The sequence below is a fragment of the Bubalus bubalis genome, chromosome 6 (genome assembly GCF_019923935.1).
Source record: "Bubalus bubalis isolate 160015118507 breed Murrah chromosome 6, NDDB_SH_1, whole genome shotgun sequence".
NCBI classification, from domain to species: Eukaryota; Metazoa; Chordata; class Mammalia; order Artiodactyla; family Bovidae; genus Bubalus; species Bubalus bubalis.
The window spans coordinates 70,885,018-70,910,008 of NC_059162.1; the positions used below are offsets into that span (position 1 = coordinate 70,885,018).

Genomic DNA, 24,991 nt, shown 5'->3' on the forward strand with positions numbered 1-24,991 from the left:
CCTAGCTGCCAACTCCTCTGAGTACTTGGTGCTGCCAGAACCCCTGTGACTCAAGCAGCTGTACCACCTCCACACCTGGCCCTCACAGGGGCAAACCCAAGTCCTCCAGGGCAGCCTCAGGAGCAAACCCCAGTGGACGACCCATATCCAGAGGTGGATATAAAACCACAGTTGAAACCCAGGGGCAGTGTGACTAATGAAGAAGACCCCAAAACCCTCCCACCTGCTGTACAAGCTGCAGATTAAATCTACATGATCAACAGGCAGACTCTATGTCTGTAAAATATATAAAAGGTCATTGAGAGCTCCCACAAAAGAAAACGCACTAGTTCTGATAGCAGTGGACATTGGAGGCAAGAACACAAGAGTAGGATCAGATTAGAGTCTGAGCTGCCCTCACAGCAGACCCAGAGATCAGCACAGTGTTAGAGGCCATCCTGGGCTTCCCTTGTGGCTCAGCTGGTAAAGAATCCGCCTGCAATGCAGGAGACCTGGGTTCGATCCCTGGATTGGGAAGATCACCTGGAGAAGGGAAATGCTACCCATTCCAGTATTCTGGCCTGGAGAATTCCATGGACTCTATAAACAGTCCATGGGGTCACAAAGAGTCAGAAACAACTGAAAGACTTTCACTTTCACTAGGAAGGTGAAGTAGACTGTGACTCCCAGTGAGGGAAAGGACTCTGACAGCAGTGACCCAAGATAAAAAAAAAAATTATCATTCTTATGTTTTGATTTGTTCTGTAGATTTTTTTTTTCTCTTTTGTTTCCCTCCCCACCATCAGTTGTAGTTGTCGATTTTATTGGCACTATGAAATCTAACTAAGCTTTTGGGCTTTTTCTTTTTTCCTTTCTTTTCTCAGTCACTTTTTTTATTGTTATTATAAACCTTTGCCTTTATATTGGGCTTTTGCAGTTCTGGGGAGTTGTTTGGTTTTTTTTTTTCCTCTTTTTTTAATTTTAATTTTTTTAAACTTATTATTACTTTTTCTACATTTATTCCTTTATTTGCTTTCCCTACTGTTCTTTCCCCCTTGCAGTTAATCTTTAATATATATAAATCCTCTTTATCTACCTCTATTTAATTTTGCATATCTATTCTTTCTTTCTTTTCTTTCTTTACCTTAGTCTCAACATATTTGTTAGTTCTATTTTCATTGCTTTATACCGCAATTGGCACCTTGCTTTAGTTTTCTTTTCCAGTTTGTGCTGTAGTTAGTTTTGTTCTGGTAGACATAATTTTTGGTTCCCTTTGTTCACCAGGTCAATCTATTGTACTTTACTTTTGTTGGACTGTTTTGATTTTGCTTATGGGGGTATATGTATACGTGTATATTCAGTCACACATTTTATTGTTGTTATAAAACCTCTGTATCTACATTGGACTTTTGCAATTCTGTGGAGTTTTCCAGTTTTTCTTCCTTTTTTTCTTTCTTCTTTCCTGCTGCTCCCCCCCCCTTTTTTTAAATCTTTTCTTTTTTATAATTTTAACTTTTAATTTTTTTAAACCTATTATATTTTTTCTACACTTATTCCTTTGTTTGCCTTTCCAATTGTTCTTTTCTCCTTGCAATTAATCTTTAATGTCTATAAATCTTCTTCATCTACCTCTATTTAACTTTGCATATGTATTCTTTCTTTCCTTTCCTCTCAACATATTTGTTAGTTTTGTTTTCATTGCTTTATTCCCCATTTGGCACCTTGCTTTAGTTTTGTTTTCCAGTTTGTGCTTTAGTTTCATTCTTATCTGGTAAATATAATTTCTAATTTCCTTTGTTTGCTGGGTCAATCTATTGCACATTATTTTCATTGGACTGTTTTGACTTTGCTCATGGGTGTTTAGGTATATGTGTATATTCCATTATCTTATTTATTATTTGCGTGATTTTGTAACTGCCATTTGTCTGGGGTTCAGCTTTGATTTCTCATTTTTGGATATTTGTTTTAATCTCACTTAATGCCATAACAAACCACTTGTGGAATCTTTGTTCTTGACCAGAGATCAAGCCTTGAGCCTTTAGAGTGGGAGCACTGACTCCAAGACCCTAGACTACCAGAGAACTAACCCTAGGGGTTATCAAATAGTGAGAACTCACACAAAGGAAACCACTATAATGCAAGACCTGGGATCACCTAACCACCAATAGCACCCTATGCAGGATGCCTCATCAAAACAACAACAACAAAACAAAAGTACAAACCCAATCATCAGCAGACACGATTTCCACCTCACTCAGCCTTGCCCATCAGAGGAAAAACAAACAAAAACTCAGCACAAATCTCACCCTATACAAAGCTTACACAAACCACTGGACCAACCTTAGAAGGCAGAAACCAAAAGGAAGAAAGTATTCAAACTTGAAGCCTGGGAGAATGAGACATCAAACACAATAAGTTTTAAACAAAATAATGAAAAGGCAGAGAAATACTACACAAATGAAAGAACAAACTAGAAACACAGAAGTCCAAATAAATGAAAAGGAAATAGGCAAACTACCTGAAAAAGAATTCAGAATAATGATAGTAAAGATGATCAAAAACCTTGAAAGCAAAATGGAGAAAATGCAAGAATCAATTAACAAAGACCTAGAAGAATTAAAGAATAAACATGCAAAGACAAACAGCACAACTACTGAAATTCAAAATACTATAGAAGGAATCAATAGCAGAATATCTGAAGCAGAAGAATGAATCAGTGAGCTGGAAGATAAAATGGTGGAAATAACTTCTGAAGAGCAGAATAAAGTTAAAAGAATGAAAAGAACTGAGGATAGTCTCAGAGACCTCTGGGACAATATTAAATACACCAACATTCAAATAATAGGGGTCCCAAAAGAACAAGAGAAAAAGAAAGGGTATGAGAAAATTTTTGAAGACATTATAGTTGAAAATTCCCCCAACATGGAAAGAGAAATAGTCAGTCAAGTCCAAGAGGCACAAAGAGTCCCATACAAAATAAGCCCAAGGAAGAACACACCAACACACATACTAATCAAAGTAACAAAGACTAAACACAAAGAAAGAATATTAAAAGCATCAAAGGAAAAGCAACAAGTAACATACAAGTGAAATCCCATACACTTCACAGATGATCTTTCAGTAGAAACTCTGCAGGCCAGAAGGGATTGGCAGGATATATTTAAAGCAATGAAAGGGAAAAATCTACAACCAAGATTACCCAGCAAGGTAATCTTATACCTTGTACCTTGTATCCAGCAAGGATCTCATTCAAAATTGATTGAGAAATAAAAAAGCTTTTCAGACAAGCAAAAGCTAAGAGACTACAGTACCACCAAACCGGCTTTGCAACAAATGTTAAACTAATTTATATAGTCAAGAAATACAAGAGAAGAAAAAAGATATACAAAATCAACCCCAAACAATTAAGAAAATGGCAATAGGAACATATATATCAATAATTACTTTACATGTAAATGGATTAAGTGCTTCAACCAAAAGACACAGACTGGCCAAATGGATACAAAAACTAGACCCATATATATGCTGTCTACAAGAATTCCACTTCAGACCTCAAGATACATATAGACTGAAAGTGAGAGGATGGAAAAATATATTCCATGTAAATGGGAAGCAGAAGAATGTTGGAGTAGCAATCCTCATAACAGACAAAATAGACCTTAAAATAAAGATTACTAGAGATAAGGAATGACACTATATAATGGCCTAGGGAGGAAGAGGAAAACAATCCAAGAGAAAGACAACAATTGTAAATATCTATGTACCCAACATAAGAGCACCTCAATACATATGACAAACACTAACAGACATAAAAGGAGAAATTGACAGTAACACAATAATAGTAGGAGACTTTAATACCCCACTCACACCAATGGACAGATCATCAAAACAGAAAATTAATAAGGAAACACAAGTCTTAAATGATACATTAGGTGAGATGGATCTCATTGATATCTTCAGGACATTCCATCCAAATGCAGAAGAATATACCTTCTTCTCAAGTACACATGGAACATTCTCCAAGATAGACCACATCTTGGGTCACAAATCAAACCTCAGTAAATTTAAGAAAACTGAAATTATATCCAGCATCTTCTCTGACCACAAGCTATGAGACTAGATATCAATTACAAGAAAAAAAAAAAACTGTAAGAAACACAAACACAAACACATGGAGAATAAACAACATGTTTCTAAATAACCAACAGGTTACTGAAGAAATCAAAAGGGAAATAAAAAAAATTTCTAGAAACAAATGACAATGAAAATACAACTACTCAAAACCTATGGGATACAGCAAAAGCAGTCCTAAGAGTGAAGTGCATAGCAATACAATCCTACCTCAATAAACAAGAAAAACATTGAATAGACAACCTAACTTTACACCTACAACAATTGGAAAAAGAATAATGAAAAGAAAAAACCCAAAATTAGTAGAAGGAAAGATATTATAAGAACTGAGCAGAAATAAAAGAAAAAGATTCAATAGTAAAGATAATAAAACTAAAAACTGGCTCTTTGAGAAGATAAACAAAATTGACAAACCTTTAGCCAGACTCATCAATAAAAAAAGAGAAGAATCAAATCAACAAAATTAGAAATGAAAAAGGAGAGGTTACAACAGACAACGCAGAAATAGAAACGATTATAAGAGATGATTATGAACAACTATATTGCAATAAAATGTATAACCTGGAAGAAATGAACAAATTCTTAGAAAAGTTCAATCTTCCAAGACTGAACCAGGAAGAAATCTAAATTATGAATAACCCAATTACAAGCACTGACATTGAAGTTGTGATAAAAAAAAAATATCTCCCCAAAAACAAAAGCCCAGGAGCAGATGGCTTCACAGGAGAATTCTATCAAACATTTAGAGAAGAGACAATGCCTATCCTTCTAAAACTCTTTCAAAAAATTGCAGAGGAAGGAACACTTCCAAACTCATTCTACAAGGCCACCATCATGCTGATACCAAAATCAAAGACAACACACACACACACACACACACACACAAACTACAGGCCAATATCACTGATGAACATAGATGCAAAAATCCTCAACAAAATTTTAGCAAACAGAATTCAGCAACACATCAAAAAGCTCATACACCATGATCAAGTTGGGTTTATTCCAGGAATGCAAGGATTCTTCAATATATGCAAATCAATCAATGTGATATACTATATTAACAAACTTAAAGATAAAAACCATAGGATCATCTCAAGGGATGCATAAAAAGCCTTTGACAAAATTCAGCACCCATTTATGATTAAAACTCTTCAAAAAATGAGCATAAAGGAACCTACCTCAACATTGTAAAGGACATATATGATAAGCCTACAGCAAACATTATTCTTAATGATGGGAAACTGAAAGCAGTCCCCCTAAGATCAGGAACAAGACAAGAGTGTCCATTTTCACAACTATTATTCAACATAGTTCTGCAAGTCCTAGCTACAGTAATCAGAGAAGAAAAAGAAATAAAAGGAATCCAGATTGGTAAAGAAGAAAAGCTCTCACTGTTTGCACATGACATGATACTGTACATAGAAAACCCTAAAGATAGTATCAGAAAATTACTAGAGCTGATTAGTGAATTTAGCAAAGTTGCAGGATACAAAATCAATACACAGAAATCACTTGCATTTCTATATACTAACAATGGAAAATCAGAAAGAGAAATTAAGGAATCAATCCCAATCACTATTGCAACAAAAAGAGTTAAATATCTAGGAATAAACTTACCTAAGGAGACAAGAGAACTGTACACAGATATTATGACACTGATGAAAGAAATCAAAGATGACATAAACAGACATGGAGAGATATTCCTTATTCCTGGGTAGGAAGAATCAATATTGTGAAAATGACTATACTACCAAATGCAATCTTTAGATTCAATGTGATCCCTATCAAATTATCAATTGCATTTTTTTCAGAGAACTAGAACAAAAAATTTCACAATTCATATGGAAAGACAAAAGACCCTGAATAGCCAAATCAGTCTTGAGAAGAATGGAGCTGGAAGAATCAATCTTCCTGACTTCAGATTATACTACAAAGCTACAGTCATCAAGACAGTATGGTACTGGCACAAAAACAGAAATATAGACCAACAGAACAAGATAGAAAGCCAAGAAACAAACCCATGCACCTATGGGTACCTTATTTTTGACAAAGGAGCCAAGAATATACAATGGGGCAAAGACAGCCTCTTCAATAAATGGTGCTGGGAAAACTGGACAACTCCATGTAAAAGAATGAAACTAGAACACTTCCTAACACCATACACAAAGATAAACTCAAAATGGATTAAAGACCTGAATGTAAGACCAGGAACTATAAAACTCTTAGAGGAAAACATAGGCAGAACACTCGATGACATAAATCAAAGCAAGATCCTCTATGACCCACCTCCTAAAATAACGGAAATAAGAACAAAAGTAAACAAGTGGGACCTGATTAAACTTAAAACTTTTGCACAGCAAAGGAAGCTATAAACAAGGTGAAAAGACAACCTTCAGAATGGGAGAAAATAATATCAAGTGAAACAACTGACAAAGAATTAATTTCCAAAATATACAAGCAGCTCATACAACTCAATACCAGGAAAACAAAGGACCCAATCAAAAAGTGGGGAAAAGACCTAAACAGACATTTCTCCAAAGAAGACATACAGATGGCTAACAAACACATGAAAAGATGCTCAACATCACTCATTATTAGAGAAAAGTAAATTAAAACCCCAGTGAGATATCACTTCACATCAGGGAGAATGGCCATCATTCAAAAGTCTACAAACAATAAATGCTGGAGAGGGTGTGGAGAAAAGGGAACTCTTGAACTTTTGGTGGAAAGGTGAATTGATATAGCCACTATGGAAGACAGTATGGAGATTCCTTAAAAAACTAGGGATAAAGCCACCATATGACCCAGCAATCCCACTCCTAGGCATATACCCTGAGGAAACCAAAATTGAAAAAGACACATGTATCCCATTGTTCACTGAAGCACTATTTACAATAGCTAGAACACGGAAGCAACCTAGATGCCCACTGACAGATAAATGGATAAAGAATTTGTGGTAAATATACACAATGGAATATTACTCATCCATAAGAAGGACTACATTTGAGTCAGTTCTGATGAGGTGGATGAACCTAGAACCTATTATACACAGTAAAGTGAGTCAGAAAGAAAAAGATAAATATTGTATTCTAACAAATATATACAAAATCTAGAAAAATGATTTTGAAGAATTTATTTACAGGGCGACAATGGGGAACAAGACACGGAGAATAGAGTTATGGATGTGGAGAGACAGGGGAGGAGAGGGTGAGATTTATGGAAAGCATAACATGGAAACTTACATTACCATATGTAAAATACATAGCCAATGGGAATTTGCTGTATGGCTCAGGAAACTCAAACAGGGGCTCTGTATCGACCTAGAGGGGTAAGATGGGGAGGGAGATGGGAGAGAGGTTCAAAAGGGAAGAGATATATGTATACCTATGGATGATTCATGTTGAGGTTTGACAGAAAACAACAAAATTCTGTAAAACAATTATCCTTCAATAAAAAAAAAAAAATAAAAACAAAACAAAACAAAAAACCTGTCACACATGAAATCCTGCCACCCACAGAAATGGGGCCTCTGAAGCATTATTATACAGAAACCATAGACATGATCTATTTCAGTTGCCCCAACCTAGGAACAAGCCTCCCCCAAAGGCAGAAGAGGAATTGTTCACAGATGGTGTAGGGAAATAGTAATTAGCCAAGATGGTGGTGGTGAGGCTCTCTTGCCCCATGCTCTCTCACTCATGCCCCGTGTTCTGTAAACAATGACTCTGCATGGTTAGTAACAGGTGAGATCACTTATAGCACTGCACACACGCATCACGATGTACTCACATCTGCTGAACCGGTGCTGCACCAGCCAAGAGAGAATAAACATGTCTGCAGTTCCTCAGTTCAGTTCAGTCACTCAGTTGTGTCTGACTCCTTGTGACCCCATGGGCGGTAGCATGCCAGGCTTCCCTGTCCATTACCAACTCATGGAGCTTGCTCAAACTCAAGTCCATGGAGTCGGTGATGCCATCTAATTGTCTCATCCTCTCTCATCCCCTTCTCCTGACTTGACTGCAGTTCCTCCAGCTCCTTGAGAGTTTCATCCAGCTTCCCTGCTCATGCCTTGTCCTAACCTGGGCCCAGTGAATAACAAGATAGGCACAGTTATATGAGAGAGGGGGAAAAAGGCCAACTAGATACACAGTGACCTCCCAGATCTAAGTCATAAAATCACAAAGCTGACTTTTACCCCAAAGGCAGAACTGATAGCCCTCACCTGAGCCTTAGATCTTGGGACAGGGAAGATACTAAATATTTGCACAGATTCTTGATGTGCATACACCATTCTACAAGCAAAGGGTTATTTGGAAGGAAAGTGGTATGCTTACTGCAGAGAATAAACAGGTGAAACATGGCTTCCAAGCATATTGAAGCTCTTGGAAACAATACAGCTTCCAAAGAGGTGGCAGTGATTCACTGTAGGGTCACCAAAGAGGGACACAGAGATAATAAAGGGGAATAATGAGGTGGAAGCAAATGCTGAAAGGGCAGCCCTAGAACAAGTAACTTGGCAACTATCCCTCATACCTCCAAGGGTAGATCTATCCAATACTTCCTAGCCTGTTCAAAGGAAGAATTAGACAAAGCTGAAAAAAAAAAGGGGCTCTGGTAGAGGCCTAGGAGGCCACGTGTGGTTAGTTGATGATCATGGACAATACTTACTTCCCCAACTGCAGTTTGTCAAGCCATCTGGGAGGCTCATCAAGGAACTCAGTCCAGGTGGGAATCCCTATATAATTGGTTACTTGCGGTCATGGTAACTTCTGGCAAGAAAAGTTTAATCAATGGGATAGCTGAGACCTGCACCATCTGTACAATGAACAACCCCAAAACCAGCCTCCCCAAAGGCCCCCAGATAAGGCCCATTGAAACCAGAGAGCTATATCCTGACCAAAATTTGAAGATTGGTTTCCCTGCCTGTCGGGACTACTGGGAAATTTCAGGTAGCCCTTGGTCCTAGTACACACATTTTCTAGATGGACAGAAGCGTTCTCTGCTAGAACAGAAACAGCATCTGAAGTGGCTAAGGTATTACTAAAAATAATAATCTTCAGGTTTGGGTTCCCAGGATCCCTGCAAAGTAATGATGATCCAGCATCTGTGTCTCAAGTGAAAAGGGGGGTAACAAGTGTCCTGGGCATAAAATGGACCTTCCACTCAGCCCAGAGACCCCAGTTATCAGAGAAAGTAGAGAGATGCAATCAGACCTTGAAACGAGTGTTAACCAAGCTATGCCAGGACACTCAAGAAAACTGGATTAAGTTGCTTCTATTGCCCTGCTCCATGGGTGGTTAGCCCCAAGGAGTAAGTTAAAGTTAAGCCCATTTGAATTCCCATAAAGTAGACCCATTCCCCACAACCAAGAGAAGGGTAAACCAATCCCATATCTCCCCTTGAAATGGAACAACTCAAGTGTGCCCTCCAGGTAGGAGAAATCTTTAAACCTCTCACAGAATATGGTAACCAGGTGCTGCTTGCACCCACTATTCGGACCCTCCACCCCTCCCAGCCAGGAGGCTGGGTAAAGCTGAAAACCTGAAGAAACAGTAGCCCTTAAGATCAGCTCACTGCTAAGTGAAATAGACCTCACTTGGTGGTTCTAACCATCCACTATGTCTGAAGTTACATGAGATCACTCCATAGGCATATCTCACTTGAGTGAAGAGGTTCCAGAGCCTCAACCCTGGGAGAATTAACCTGGGGCAACAGACCCCCTTGACTATGCTTGTGAACTCCACTCTAATTTGCAGCTTCTCTTCTGAAAAACAACAAAAGTGAGACCAGGGAGATTTAGGCCAAGGCAGTGAGCCTCAGCATCAGGGCATACTTTTGCCTACAGCAAAAAAAATAAATAAACCTGAATACCTTCATTTTCAGGAAAAAGCTGACATGTGACCATTATTCTCTTCTAATATTTGGGTCATGCATCTTAAACTGCCTGGTACCCTTTGTGTCCAAAACGTTAGACAAATGGTTGTCAGGGTAAATGCTCAGGGCTAAGGCCTGGGAACAATCAAAGACATCTAAAGGCAGCTGGGGAGAAGTACTGCTCCTCTCCCTGAGTTATGATGATGCCTCAAATCAGCAGAGGTAGTTACAAAAGACAGACCTGAACCTGGAGCACCTCTCAAGAATGAGGAGCAGGACAAACAACACACGAAGGATTTGTCAACCAGCAAAGCCCATTAACAATACTCTGGGAAATAAAAATAAAATCTAACCTTTTCTTTTCCTCTGTGTTTCATCTAGTTTCACTTGCTTGTAGGGTGCAGAGACCTTGCCCCCTGGTACTTCAGACCAGGGCTCTTAGTGCAAAGTGGATACACCCAACTGACTCTTCAATACAAAAATGTGGTGGTGAGCTGTCTGTAGAAATGCTGCACCTCTCACATTGCGATCTGGAATAAGAGCTGTGAGCAATGAGGCTGTACCAGACTTGCAAGAACTCCACTCCTTCCCCACTGACTAGATCCTTATGAAGCTGTTGTATCACAGCTGTAGTTAAGATGCAAGGACTCCACGCCTTCCCTGCTGACAAGACCCTGCCCATCGCCTTTCCAGGAGAGCTTGTACTCTTGAGTGCCAATGTGCACTTTTCCATTCTATGATGAAAAATAAAACTACTTCTGAACCAAACTTGGTCTTGTTCTATTGGCTCAAAGGACACCAGCCAGAAGGCCCCTTGTCGAGACCTGATTCTCAAACCCCACTTTCCCATCTCTGACCTTGAGGTAACTATATCCATGGATACATGTGTGTTTCTCTTGCTTTTGTGATTCCAGCATAGACTGTTTCCCATTTACCTGTCCTTGATACTGAAGCTGATGTGAGTAAATTGAACCTGTTCAATACAAATACCTTGGAAGCTGGAGCCACTAACCTTGGCTCTAATCTCTGCATTTTACTGCCTAATTGACTTAATACAAAGAGTATAAAATATCTTAAGCTAAGTTTGTTTCCTATGAAATGAGAAAGTAAAAATTCTGGGTAAATTATAATTTAGGTGCACCCTAGTTCCCTCATATTACTGTATATCTTTACGGTGTTGAGCAGTGGCAGCAAGGCTTAACAGGCAGGTAATGCTAATGGGGCCAGTCTGTCCAGTTACTGGTAGAAAAAGCTGGCTCAGGAGTTTGTGTATGTATGCTAAGTTGCTTCAGCCATGTCCAACTCTTTGTGATCCCATGGACTCCTCTGTCCATGGGATTCTCCAGGCAAAAATATAGCCATTCCCTTCTCCAGGGGATCTTCCCAACCCAGGGATCAATCTCAGGTTCCCCACATTGTGGGCAGATTCTTTACCATCTGAGACATCAGGGAAGCCCAGCTCAGGAGTTCATGTCTTCATGAAAGAAGAGCCTGGGGAGATAGCATCCAAGAATCCAAGGAGTGAGCATTGGTATATAGAAGATTCTAGAAATAGCTTGGTCTACAGAGATTGCAAATTATCTTGGATGATGATGGGAAGTGGAATTTAATGTGTTTGGGTCCTTATGGTACATGAAGAACTAAAAGAAATTGCAAAGATGGGCTGAATTCAATTTTCCTTTGAGTCTGGGGGTCTGGGTGGAACTGAGAGCTTTCTGCTGGGTGACAACTGGAGACTGATATATTGATGCCTTAGACATGTCACTTCACAAAGGCAGAGGCATTTGCACTTTCATAATTCACTGGAGACCACATAAAGTATCCCAGAAGCTGGACTGGAGCCCCAGTAAGCCTATAAAAACAAATAAACAAACAAACAAAAACACATATTCTAACAAGAATCCAGTAGTAAGTGAGAGGAAAAATAAGCAGAATAACCAAAACAGATGGCCTTTAATGAATCTGAGCTGCTATAGAAGAAACATGAAAATGTGAACCAAAATTTTTAAATGATAATTATGAGAGCACATAGGGAGATTGCAGCAGCAGTCACTAAATATTCATGAATTTCACTATTTAACCAGTTCTGCCCAGTGGCTCATAAACAGGACTGATGTTTGTCATTTTTAGGCTAAGATAATAACAAGCTAGTGAGCCACTTTCATCTTTTCCTGCCACAGTGACTTTGGTTACCACTTGTTTCAAATGGCAACCCTATAAAGCAGAAGATCCCTATTCCTATGCTGAGTTGCAACATGTGTGACAAAAACCAAAAATCCCCAATTACTATGGCATAAAGCCATTGAGATTTCTGAGTTTGTATATCACCATGACATAAACTAGTGCTACTCTGAAAAATGTTGACATTGGTTTGCTTTTGGGCCATGTTGCTACACAGTCTATTCTCTTTCTCCAAGTCACTTAGGCACTAGGCAACCAAATACATAGATGATCAAGAGCTTTTAATAGTTAAGATGATATGCAGGTTCTCTTGTTCTGGAATGCATATTTTAAAGCATTCTCAAACTTTAATGTGTATATGAAATAACTAAGGATCTTGTTAAGATTCAGATTCTATTTTAATATTAATACCTCTGAGACCTCTGAGAGATTCTGAGTTTCTAGCAATCTCCCAGTGATGCTCACGCTGCTGATCAATGGGCAACACCTTGAGTAGCGAACTTTTGAGAGGCAGATAGAAAGCTGCTCTCACCTGACCTCTCAAAAGCTTAACTATTTAGTTAAGACTTTCTGCTGTTAGAAGTCTTCAGGTGACAAGGCTTAGGCTGATTCCACTGAAGTTATCTGTGTGTGACTGGCCTCATTGTGGAGGCAATCAATCAACTTTTTTCTCTCATCTTTCTTCTCCTTTCCCCCCACCCCCATCTTTCCCCCATCCGGCCCCAGCAGTTTTAGTAGCTGAGAGAATTTGGGAGCATGGTGGGGTGCAGTGTGACTGAGCTAGAAGCAGAGCATGCTACTTATATTGTCCTCCCACCTATTGGTCTTAATGTACCAGAGGTACATACTTCCATAGTATGAAGTTCTCCAGGGCAACACCATTGGGTCAAATATTTGATCTGAAGTATAAGTGATGTAGATTTTACTAACTCCAGGAGCCTATTCTAATATATTCAGCTGTTCAGCTAGAGTCGGTGAACTATTGTTAGCTCTGTGATTATGAATGGCCACCAAGTCCAGGAAAATTAGACACTCTCTCAGTTGTCACCATTGCTGCAGCAATGCCATTATGTGCCCCATTTAATGTTTAACTTATTCTTCTCCCATGGTAGCCATTTCATTCCTAAAACACATCCTGATTCGGGGGAAATTTGTCACTTTTTAAAATAGATAGAACAACTTTCTCTACCACTTATCCAAAACTTAGTGTTAAGTTCAGAATTAGGAAAACAAGCACTGTATTTTGTTTGTTTGTTTGTTTTCACTAGAATGAGTGAAGACTAAGTATGTTGTGCATCTCTATTTTGGCTACAGGCTTCCCTAGTGGCTCAGTGGTAAAGAATCTGCCTGCCTATGCAGGAGATGCAGGAGACATGGGTTTGATCCATGGGTTGGGAAGATACCCTGGAGAAGGAAATGGCAACCTACTCCAGTATTCTTGCCTGGGAAATTTGATGGATAGAAGAGCCTGGTGGGCTACAAGTCCATGGGGTCACGAAGGGCCAGACACCAGAGTGACTGAGAAAACAGGGAATTACACAGAAATTAATATTGTGAAAATAGTTCTGAAAAGAAAGCATTCATACTCTTTGCCATTTTGAAGAAAAAATTTCCCTTGTCATCTTGTATTTTCTCAAGGGTTTTTAAGCATTTTGATGTATTTTTGCAGACTCAGAATCATTAAAGTCTTCTTTTATTCACCAAATCATTAGTGAGTTTTGGGAGCTCCATTCACCTTTACACAGTGGATCTCTCTCAGATAATGGCTGTTGTTTTACATCAGTTAGCCCCCATGCTAGAGTTTTATTCTATCTGTGATGTCATTATGTGGTGAATGAAAATTTTCAGATCTAAATAGGAAAAGGAGTATGTCAAAGCTGTATATTGTCACCACGCTTATTTAACTTACATGCAGAGTACATCATGAAAAACGCTGGGCTGGAAGAAGCACAAGCTGGAATCAAGATTGCCGGGAGAAATCTCAATAACATCAGATATGCAGATGACACCACCCTTATGACAGAAAGTGAAGAAGAACTAAAGAGCCTCTTGATGAAAGTGAAAGAGGAGAGTGAAAAAGTTGGCTTAAAACTCAACATGCAGAAAACTAAGATCATGGCATCTGGTCCCATCACTTCATGGCAAATATATAGGGAAACAGTGGAAACAGTGTCAGACTTTATTTTTTTGGGCTCCAAAATCACTGCAGATGGTGACTGAAGCCATGAAATTAAAAGATGCTTACTCCTTGGAAGGAAAGTTATGACCAACCTAGATAGCATATTGAAAAGCAGAGACATTACTTTGCCAACAAATGTCCATCTAGTCAAGGTTATGGTTTATCCAGTGGTCATGTATGGATGTGAGAGTTGGACTGTGAAGAAAGCTGAGCGCCGAAGAATTGATGCTTTTGAACTGTGGTGTTGGAGAAGACTCTTGAGAGTCCCTTGGACTGCAAGGAGATCCAAACAGTTCATTCTAAAGAAGATCAGTCCTGAATGTTCTTTGGAAGGAATGATGCTAAAGCTGAAACTTCAGTACTTTGGCCACCTCATGCGAAGAGTTGACTCATTGGAAAAGACTCTGATGCTGGGAGGGATTGGGGGCAGGAGGAGAAGGGGATGACAGAGGATGAGATGGCTGGATGGCATCACCAACTTGATGGATGTGAGTTTGAGTGAACTCTGGGAGTTGGTGATGGACAGGGCAGCCTGGCGTGTTGCGATTCATGGGGTTGCAAAGAGTCAGACACGACTGAGTGACTGAGCTGAACTGAACTGAAGTATCATTCCATATATGTGCCAGGTATAAATTTTCCATCACTACATCTTAGTTCAAGAAATGCCAAATTGATTTTTTTCTAAATCAAATTAAATCTTTCTGTGAAATTCCACCAGTTTGAATGGTGAGAATATAAAACTTTTATTTGTGGTGGTCCTTCCTTCTACCTAGAGTTATATGAGAAGCAAAAAGACTTACATACGAGTTGATCAGAAAAAAAAAAAAAAAACATTAATTTTCAGTTCTTAATAGTTGTTTCTGAGATTCATCTTTTCTATTTCTCTAAGGAAAAAAACGTCACAATGTCCATGCTAATCTTGGATAATGAAAATTCTTGAGAAATTTGGAGACTTGGTATAGCCACTACCAAGAAATTTCTCTCTGAAGTTATATAACCTTTTCAAAGTTCTCTGAGGAATGATCCTGGTAGAATTGATGTAGGAATTATTAAAAATGGGAAAGGAATTATTAGAGAAAAGAAGTTGTACATAGTCATTCAAAGAATGATAAAGTAGATTAGCAATATGGAGTAATGTTTCCCTGAAGCATTGCAGTTTGTAATCACATGTTCAAAATGAGACTGGTCATTGTGATGGCTATCTTTTTCCTTTCTACATTAAATTTCATGGAAGGAGTGCTAAGAAGGCAGAGTTCAGAGTATGATGGAGAGAGGAACAAATGACTCAAGGGAGTAGTTAAGATAACTAATCATGAAATTTAACATAGATGCAGTGAAAAGTATTAGAATTAATAGATTCAAGGTGATAAAGGATAGTTGGAGTCATGGTACTGGAGAGAGTGACCTGGGCAAAAAGAGATGATGGTCAGATTATGGCATAATATTGATATATGGAGCGTTGCAATTACTGGTAATGATAAGATAAGGGAATGATAGTTTTTGACTAAGAAAAACTGTAAAAAGAATGAATGATCTAGTACTATGCTGTCTAATATGGTAAACATTAATAAGAAATAGCTACTTCAAATTAAAATTGTGTTCATTACAAATTTTTTCCTGAATACAATTCTCTATTAAATGGAGCTAAAGATCCTGAAAGAAATGTCTGATTCTAGGGTTGGGACAGGAAAAACAAACAAAAAAAAGAAAATGAGATTATCAACCAAAATTTCAGAGACAGAAATCTGATTGAAATAAAAAGATGTGTAATTGGGATTTGTTAGGACTGCAGTCTGGGACACATAGATTTAAGAAGCACTTGAATTATGTTCTGCTGGACTACAAAATGAAAGAGGCTTATAAAGGCAAGCTCTAAGGATACAGTTAATTACAGGAACTATAGTTAGAGCTGGCCAGTAGTAAGGGTGCTTGCTAATTTAGGATTGATTGGGGTCTGAAATGAGTGTACAGTTACAAAGGGAGACCTTGAGACAATAAAGGTGCAGCTGGCAGGTGTTCTGAATGTGGCTGGGCTGGTGGTGTCCTTGCATCTGATGTAGTTCAAAGAAAGTTCACGTTTTCAGTGGTGAGTATCTGGTCTTCAAGATCCACCTAAGATCAGACACTCAATGGCCATCTAACTCTGTTTTTGTATGTCTGAGCTGTATTTCAGCTGTTGTATAGTCATTAAGTCATGTCCAGTCCTTTCAACCTCATGGACTGTAGCCTGCCAGGTTCCCTTATCCATGGGATTTCCCAGGCAAGAATACTGGAATGGTATATACTGGGCTTTCTGACCCAGAGATCAAATCTGCATCTCCTGCTTGGCAGGCAGATTTTTTACCCTGAGCCAACTGGGAAGCCCACTGAACTATATTAACCCATTATAATTTCAATCTGTCATTAGTCTAGAACATTTTATAATGCCAGAAAGTAAAAAAAGAGCCTTCTATCTCTCTCTTGCTCTCTCACTCTTCCTCCCTCTATCTTTCACACACACACAGATCGGGTATGTCAAATGACATGCAAACTAACTTGGAAAAGCTCCTTCTGACCAAAACTAGAACAATGGAAACAAAATAAATAGTAATTCAGTACAAAAACAAAAAAAAATAAATACCCATGAGTCCATACTGTTATAGATAAGTGAGTGAATAAATGAATGAATAAATAAACATATGTGGAGGGACAACTCTTTTTTACAGAAGCAATACAGTTAATAAATGCAGAAGGAGTAAGGAAATTTTTAAATCACCATTAGTATATCATAGTAATAACTGCTGCAGGAGAGAACCGCTGATTAATATTAACATTAGTAGGTGAAATTCTAAGGAATAACAGGATTGTTGCATACTCTGAATGTATCACTCACCTCCCCCAATTTATTAATTACTCTGATGGCTTTAACATATGTCCACAAATTCTTTGATGGACCTCTGTCCATGAGGTAGGACTTAACTCGTCCCCTTGTATTTGGTCTGTATTCTAACACAAAGCATGTGGAAAGATATAACTTTGCAGTGGATAAACCTGACAGGCACGTCCTTAGCTATGCAATCAGTATCAACTTTCTTTATATGATGAGATGAGGAGGGTGTACCACCTGTGTGATATTATTCCCCAAAATTCATATTCACAATCCAATTACAAAAAGCACCCTACAAATAAAACATTCCACAAAATAGCTTGCCAGTTCTCTTTGAAAGTGCCCAGGTCATGGAGGACAAAGACATGTAAGAAATTCACAGACTGGAGATAAAGTGATTAAATGCAACATAGTATCCTGGATGAATTCTGGAATAGATAAAGGACATTAATGGGAAAAAATGGTGAAAATCAAGTAAAGATTGTAGCTTAGTTAATACTATTTTACTACTACTTAACATCTTAGTTTTGATCAATGTTTCATAGTTAACTTTAGTGAAAGCTGGATGAAACTTACTGAGAAAGTCCTTATACCAACTTTGCAACTCTTCTGTAAATCTAAAAGTATTTCAAACTAAAAATTTTATAAAATTATATTCAGGAAAAAATTAAACTCTTCTCTTGTACTAGCAACATTTCAAGTGCTCCATAGTCATGCATGTTTAGAGCTACTGTATTGGAAAATGCAAATAGAGAACATTTCAATCAATGCAGACAGTTTATACTGCACTGCTGCTGCTGCTGCTGCTGCTAAGTCACTTCAGTCGTATCCGACTCTGTGCGACCCCATAGACTGGCAACCCACCAGGCTCCCCCATCCCTGGGATTCTCCAGGCAAGAATACTGGAGTGGGTTGCCATTTCCTTCTCCTTCTATTGCACAAAGCTGACCAAAAAAGACAGGAGGAGAAAAAAAAAAATTATCCACAGTGAATCACAGGCACAGATAGAGAGGGAAAACTCAAAAAATAAAATCTTACAACAAACATGATCTAATATAGGTTTGATTGGAGATCCAGCTGAGAAGAGAGAAATAAAAGAATCCATAATCAAAGATATAATGGCTAAAAAATTCCTGGAATTAATTAAAGAATTAGAAAGCCCAAAGAATTCCTAGCAGAGAAAATAGACTGAAATCCATATTGATCCATATCAGTGAAAGTTCCGAATACCAAAGAAATAAAAATATCTAAAATGGAGCTGCTAGGAAAAAGAGAGAAAAAAAGAGCAGTCAATTGATTATTCCACATCAGCAAGGAAACAAGAAGCTAGTAAAAAAAATTTGCTTTACACAGTGAAAGAAAATAAATATAAGCTTAAAAGTTAACAATCAGCAAAGATATCCATCAAAAATGAAAGCAAAATAAAGACATTTTTAGAATAACAAAAGTGAGAGTTAGAATTTATGGCCAGCACACCCCAGACTGGAAAATCCAACAGGAAACTCTAAAATATGTTTTTCAGTCAGAAGGAAAACTACTCCAGATGGAAAGGAAAGGAAAGAAAAAGAAGGAAAGAAGGAAAATTTAGGGAGGGAAGGAGGGAAGAAGGAAGAAATAAAATGATAAATGTGTGGGTTAAACTGAAAAGATGTTGACTGTACAGCAATAGCTATAGTCTTTTAGGGTTTAACGTATATAGAAAAATAAAGTACATAACACTAAAAGAGCACAAGATGAAAAGGAAATAAGTGGAGTAAGAGATATATGTTTCTTTCAGAGTGTATGAAGAATAAGAAAAAAAAAGGAACTACCAATCAACTCCAAATTTTTATAAGTCAAGGATACATTCTGTAGTATCTTAGGTTATCATGAGATGACTAAATAGAAAAAAAAAAAAACAAAAAGAAACAATTTTCAATAAGCTTGAAAGAAAAAAAAAAGGGAAAATAATATAAAAGCAATGAGATAAGGAGTAAGTAAACCATCAGATTTTCATTTAAAGTAAATATTATTACATTCCAGGCAGGTGGACAAACTTTCAGTTAAAGATTGCCAGATCTTTTCAAAAACGCAATGAATTATTTACATATATATACATATACATGTATATAAATAATATACATTTTTAAACAAGTGACACATTGAAAGCATAAGAATTCCCTGAAGTTGAGAGGAAAGAATTAAATTAAAAAGAATAGTATTTCTGTGGCAGTCCAGTGGTTAAGGCTTCAAAGGGGGATGGGTGTGGTCCCTGGTCAGAGATTTGATTCTGCATTCCAAGCGGCCACCCAGATGGCACTAATGCCAGAGATAAGAGACATGAGTTTGATCCCTGGGTCAGGAAAATGTATGGGAGGAGGAATGGCAACCCATGTCAGTATTCTTGCTGGAAGAATCCCATGGACAGAAGAGCCTGATGGGTACATGGGTACAGTATATGGGGTCGCCAAGAGTCGGACACGACTGAGTATATGAGCACACACGCTGAGTGGAGTGGAATAGTAAAAAAAAAAAGAAAAAAAAAAAAAGAATTAGATATATACCATGCAAAAACTAATCAAGATAAAGTTGGTTATTATATTAGATTACAACAAGCCTTTAAGGCAAAAATGTTAAAGTCAGATCAAATCAAAATGATAGTAGGTCTGAATAATCAAAAAGATATAGTTATTCTCAATTTCAAATGATTAAGCAAAAAATTGACAGATCCACAAGGGGAAGTATACAAATGTAAAGTCATAGTATGATATATTTTATTTTTCAGTTCAGTTCAATCAGTCGTGTCCAACTCTTTGCGACACTATGAACGGCAACTTGCCAGGCCTCACTGTCCATCACCAACTTCCGGAGTTCACTCAAACTCATGTCGATTGAGTGGGTAATGCCATTCAACCATCTAATCCTCTGTCATACCCTTCTACTCTCGCCTTCAGTCTTTCCCACCATCAGGGTCTTTTCAAATGAGTCAGCTCTTCGCATCAGGTGGCCAAAGTATTAGAGTCTCAGCTTCAGCATCAGTCCTTCCAGTGAATATTCAGGACTGATTTCCTTCAGGATGGACTGGTTAGATCTCCTTGCAGTCCAAGAGACTCTCAAGAGTCTTCTCCAACACCACAGTTCAGAGGCATCAATTCTTCGGTGCTCAACTTTCTTGATAGTCCAACTCTTGCATCCATACATGACCACTGGAAAAACCATAGCTTTGACTAGATGGATCTTTGTTGGCAAAATAATGTCTCTGCTTTTTCATATGCTGTCCAGGTTGGTCATAATTTTCTTCCAAGGAGAAAGTGCCTTTTAATTTCATGGCTGCAGTCACCATCAGCAGTGATTCTGGAGCCCAAATAAAGTCTGACACTTTCTACTGTTTCTCCATCTATTTGCCATGAAGTGATGGGACCAGATGCCATGATCTTAGTTTTCTGAATGTTGAGTTTTAAGCCAACTTTTTCACTCTCCTCTTTCACTTTTATCAAGAGGCTCTTTAATTCTTCTTCATTTTCTGCCATAAGAGTGCTGTCATCTGCATATCTCAGGTTATTGATATTTCTCCCAGTAATCTTGATTCCAGCTTGTGCTTCATCCAGCCCAGTGTTTCTCATGATGTACTCTGCATGTAAGTAAAATAAACACGGTGATAATATACAGCCTTGACATACTCCTTTTCCTATTTGGAACCAGTCTGTTGTTCCATGTCCAATTCTAACTGTTGCTTCCTATCCTGCATACAGATTTCTCAAGAGTCAGGTCAGGTGGTCGGGTATTCCCACCTCTTTCAGAATTTTCCACAGTTTATTGTGATCCACACCATCAAAGGCTTTGACATAGTCAATAAAGCAGAAGTAGATGTTTTTCTGGAATTCTCTTGCTTTTTCGATGATCCAGCAGATGTTAGCAATTTGATCTCTGGTTCCTCTACCTTTTTTAAAACCAACTTGAACATCTGGAAGTTCACCCCATTCACATGTTATGGTAGCCTGGCTTGGAGAATTCTGAGCATTACTTTACTAGCGTGTGAGATGAGTGCAATTGTGCAGTTAGTTTTAGCATTCTTTGGAATTGCCTTTCTTTGGGATTGGAATGAAAACTGACCTTTTCCAGTCCTGTGGCCACTGCTGAGTTTTCCAAATTTGCTGGCATATTGAGTGCAACACTTCCACAGCATCATCTTTCAGGATTTGAAATAGCTCAACTGGAATTCCATCACCTTCACTAGCTTTGTTCATAGTGATGCTTTCTAAGGCCCACTTGACTTCACATTCCAGGATGTCTGGCTCTAGGTGAGTGAACACACCATCGTGATTATCTGGGTCATGAAGATCTTTTTTATACATTTCTTCTGTGTACTCTTGCCACCTCTTTTAATATTTTCTCCTTCTGTTAGGTTCATAACATTTCTGTCCTTTATTGTGTCCATCTTTGCATGAAATGGTCCCTTGGTATCTCTAATTTTCTTGAAGAGATCTCTAGTCTTTCTCATTCTATTTTTTCCCTCTATTTCATTTCACTGATCATTGAGAAAGGCTTTCTTATCTCTCCTTGCTATTCTTTGGAACTCTGCAATCAAATGTGTATGTATTTCCTTTTCTCCTTTGCCTTTCGCTTCTCTTTTTTTCATACCTATTTGTAAGACCTCCTCAGACAGCCATTTTGCTTTTTTTTGCATTTCTTTTTCTTGAGGTTGGTCTTGCTCCCTGTCTCCTATACAATGTCTCAAATCTGTCTCCGTAGTTCATCAGGCATTCTATCTGATCTATTCCCTTGAATCTATTTCTCACTTCCACTGTATAATCATTAAGGATTTGAATTAGATTATACTGGAATGATCTAGTGGTTTTCCCTGCTGCTGCTACTTCTGCTAAGTCGCTTCAGTTGTGTCCAACTCTGTGTGACCCCATAGATTCAGCCTGCCAGGCTCCCCAGTCCCTGTGGTTCTCCAGGCAAGAACACTGGAGTGGGTTGCCATTTCCTTCTCCAATGCATGAAAGGGAAAAGTGAAAGTGGAGTCGCGAAGAGTCGGACATGGACTGCAGGCTTCCTGGCTCCTCCATCCATGGGATTTTCCAGGCAAGAGTACTGGACTGGGTTGCTATTGCCTTCTCTGAGTGGTTTTTCCCTACTTTCTTCAATTTAAGTCTGAATTTGGCAATAAGGAGTTCATGATCTGAGCCACAGTCAGCTCCTGGTCTTGTTTTTGCTGATTGTGTAGAGCTTCTCCATCTTTGGCTGCAAAGAATATAACAATCTGATTTTGGTGTTGACCATCTGGTGATGTCCATGTGTAGAGTCTTCTCTTTTGTTGCTGGAAGAAAGTGTTTGTTATGACCAGTGCGTTCTCTTGGCAAAAGTCTATTAGCCTTTGCCCTGCTTCATTCTGTACTCCAAGGCCAAATTTTCCTGTTACTCCAGGTGTTTCTTGACTTCCTACTTCTGCATTCCAGTCCCCTATAATGAAAAGGACATTTTTGGGGGGTGTTAGTTCTAGAAGGTCTTGTAGGTCTTCATAGAACCATATGACTTCAGCTTCTTCAGTATTACTGGTCAGGGCATAGACTTGGATTACCATGATATTGAATGGTTTGCCTTGGAAAGGAACAGAGATCATTCTGTCCATTTTATTTTTAAACATCTCTTTCAGTTGATACATACCAGATAAATACCAGATTTCAGTAGATAAATTTACCAATAGATAAATAATAAGGATACAGGAAATTTGAACAACAGAGTTAATGTGTGCTGTAGTTAAAGAACACTGGATAGTTAAAGAACACTCACCGAAAATCTGTGAAATACACCACCTATTAAAGCACACATGAAACATTTTTTTAAAGGACAGTATGGAAGAAAATGAAATCTTAGAAATTCTTAGGAATCCACACATTTTCAAAGATTAAATTCATACAGAATATATTCTATACTAGAACTAAATAACAACAATTATCTAAAAAATTCTAAACATTTGAGAACTATAAAATATACTTCAGATATTAAAAGAAAATACACTTTAACTTTGATTATAAATCAGTCTTGAATATTCACTGGAAGGACCGATGCTGAAGCTGAAGCTCCAATACTTTGGCCACCTGATGCAAAGAACTGACTCATTTGAAAAGACCCTGATGTTGGGAAAGATTGATGGAAGGAGGAGAAGGGGATGACAGAGGATGAGATGGTTGGATGCTTTCACCAATTAGATGGACATGAGTTTGAGCAAGCTCTGGGAATTGGTGATGTACAGGGAAGCCTGGTGTGCTGCAGTCCATGGGTTTGCAGAGTCAGACATGACTGAGTGACTGAACTGAACTGATGCCTTTATTTATTTATTTTTTGAGTTAATGATGAGGAAAAGAATGTTTATAGTGTTAAAAAATAAATAAGCTAATAAATATAGTTCATTAAAATTCAGTTAAAATTAATTAAATCTATAAACCCTTCATATTCCAACTGGGTAATATATCTTAAAGAGGATTTTGCTTAATCAGCTAGAATCCACCATTTAGTAATATTATAAAGTATATATTTAATAGTCATTACCAAGTTCTGAGGCATACTATTTTTTCATGGTCTTTACTTTGATTAGGAAACATTGACTGGTATCTCTGAATGAGTAAAGCATAATAAATTTTTAGCATGAAAAAAGTCCAAATGTCTGTGCATGCACATATTTATATGTATGTGTTGAAGGAAGACTCCAGAGGGTCTTCCATAAATTCCTAAGTTTTATAGTTTGTTATTATTGTTTGGTCACTAAGTAGTGTCTGACTCTTTTGTGACCACGTGGACTGTAGTCTGCCAGGCTCCTCTGTCCATGAAATTTTCCAGGCAAGAATACTGGAGTAGGTTGCCATTTCCTTCTCCTTCCCTGTGTTGGCAGACAGAGTCTTTACTGCTGACTCACCTGTTGCTGTTCAGTTGCTAAGTTGTGTCTGGCTCTTGAGACCCCACGGACTGCAGCATGCCAGGTTTCCCTGTGCTTCACTATCTCCCAGAGTTTGCTCATATCCATCTCCATTGACTTGGTGATACCATTCAATCATCCTATCTTTTGTTGCCCCCTTTTCCTATTGCCCTCAGTCTTTCTTAGCATTAGCGTCTGTTCCAAAGAGTTGGCTCTTCCCATCGGGTAGCCAAAGTATTGGAGGTTCAGCTTTAGCATTACTCTTTCCAATGAATATTCAGGACTGATTTCCTTTATGATTGATGAGTTTGATCTCCTTGATATCCAAGGGATTCTCAAGAGTCTTCTCCAATACCACAGTTCAAAAGAATCGATTCTTTGGCACTCAGCCTTCTTTATGGTTCAACTCTCACTCAGATCCATACATGATGACTGAAAAACCATGGCTTTGACTTACAGGCTTTTGTTAGCAAAGTGATGTCTCTACTTTTTCATCCTCTGTCTAGGTTTGTTATAGCTTTATTTCCAAAGAGCAAGCATCTTTTAATTTCATGGCTGCAGTCACTGTCCACAGTGATTTTGGAGCCTGAGAAAATAAAATCTGTCACTGTTTCCACTTTTTCCTCATCTGTTTGTCATCTGGAAAGGCCCTCATGTTAACTTTTATTTGTATTTAAATAACACATGTGCATAATCAATAGTCAACTCTCCTCTCACAACTGCTTTTTTTTTTCTGCCTTAAGTTTTCATTTTTAACAATCTTCTTACTACTTTTCCCTAAATTCCCTGTTTAAATTAGAAAACCCTTTTCTGTATAACCAGATGCCAGTTCTTTTCTTTTCTTTTTTTGGTAAGCTTCCATCTCCTGCTCCAACTTAAATGG

At 38.2% G+C, this 24,991-nt stretch overlaps 1 long non-coding RNA gene across 1 annotated transcript in view; it reads right to left on the reverse strand.

Annotated features, from left to right (window-relative positions):
- Nucleotides 1–10,924, reverse strand: part of LOC123334258 — a 54,692-nt gene extending 43,768 nt beyond the window's left edge. Inside the window, exons 1-2 of the long non-coding RNA XR_006552089.2 lie at nt 10,338–10,924; nt 8,779–8,879 (exon numbers count right to left, since the gene is read on the reverse strand). This is a non-coding gene — a long non-coding RNA (uncharacterized LOC123334258). The remainder of the gene's footprint in view (nt 1–8,778; nt 8,880–10,337) is intronic.
- Nucleotides 10,925–24,991: the final 14,067 nt, after the last annotated feature.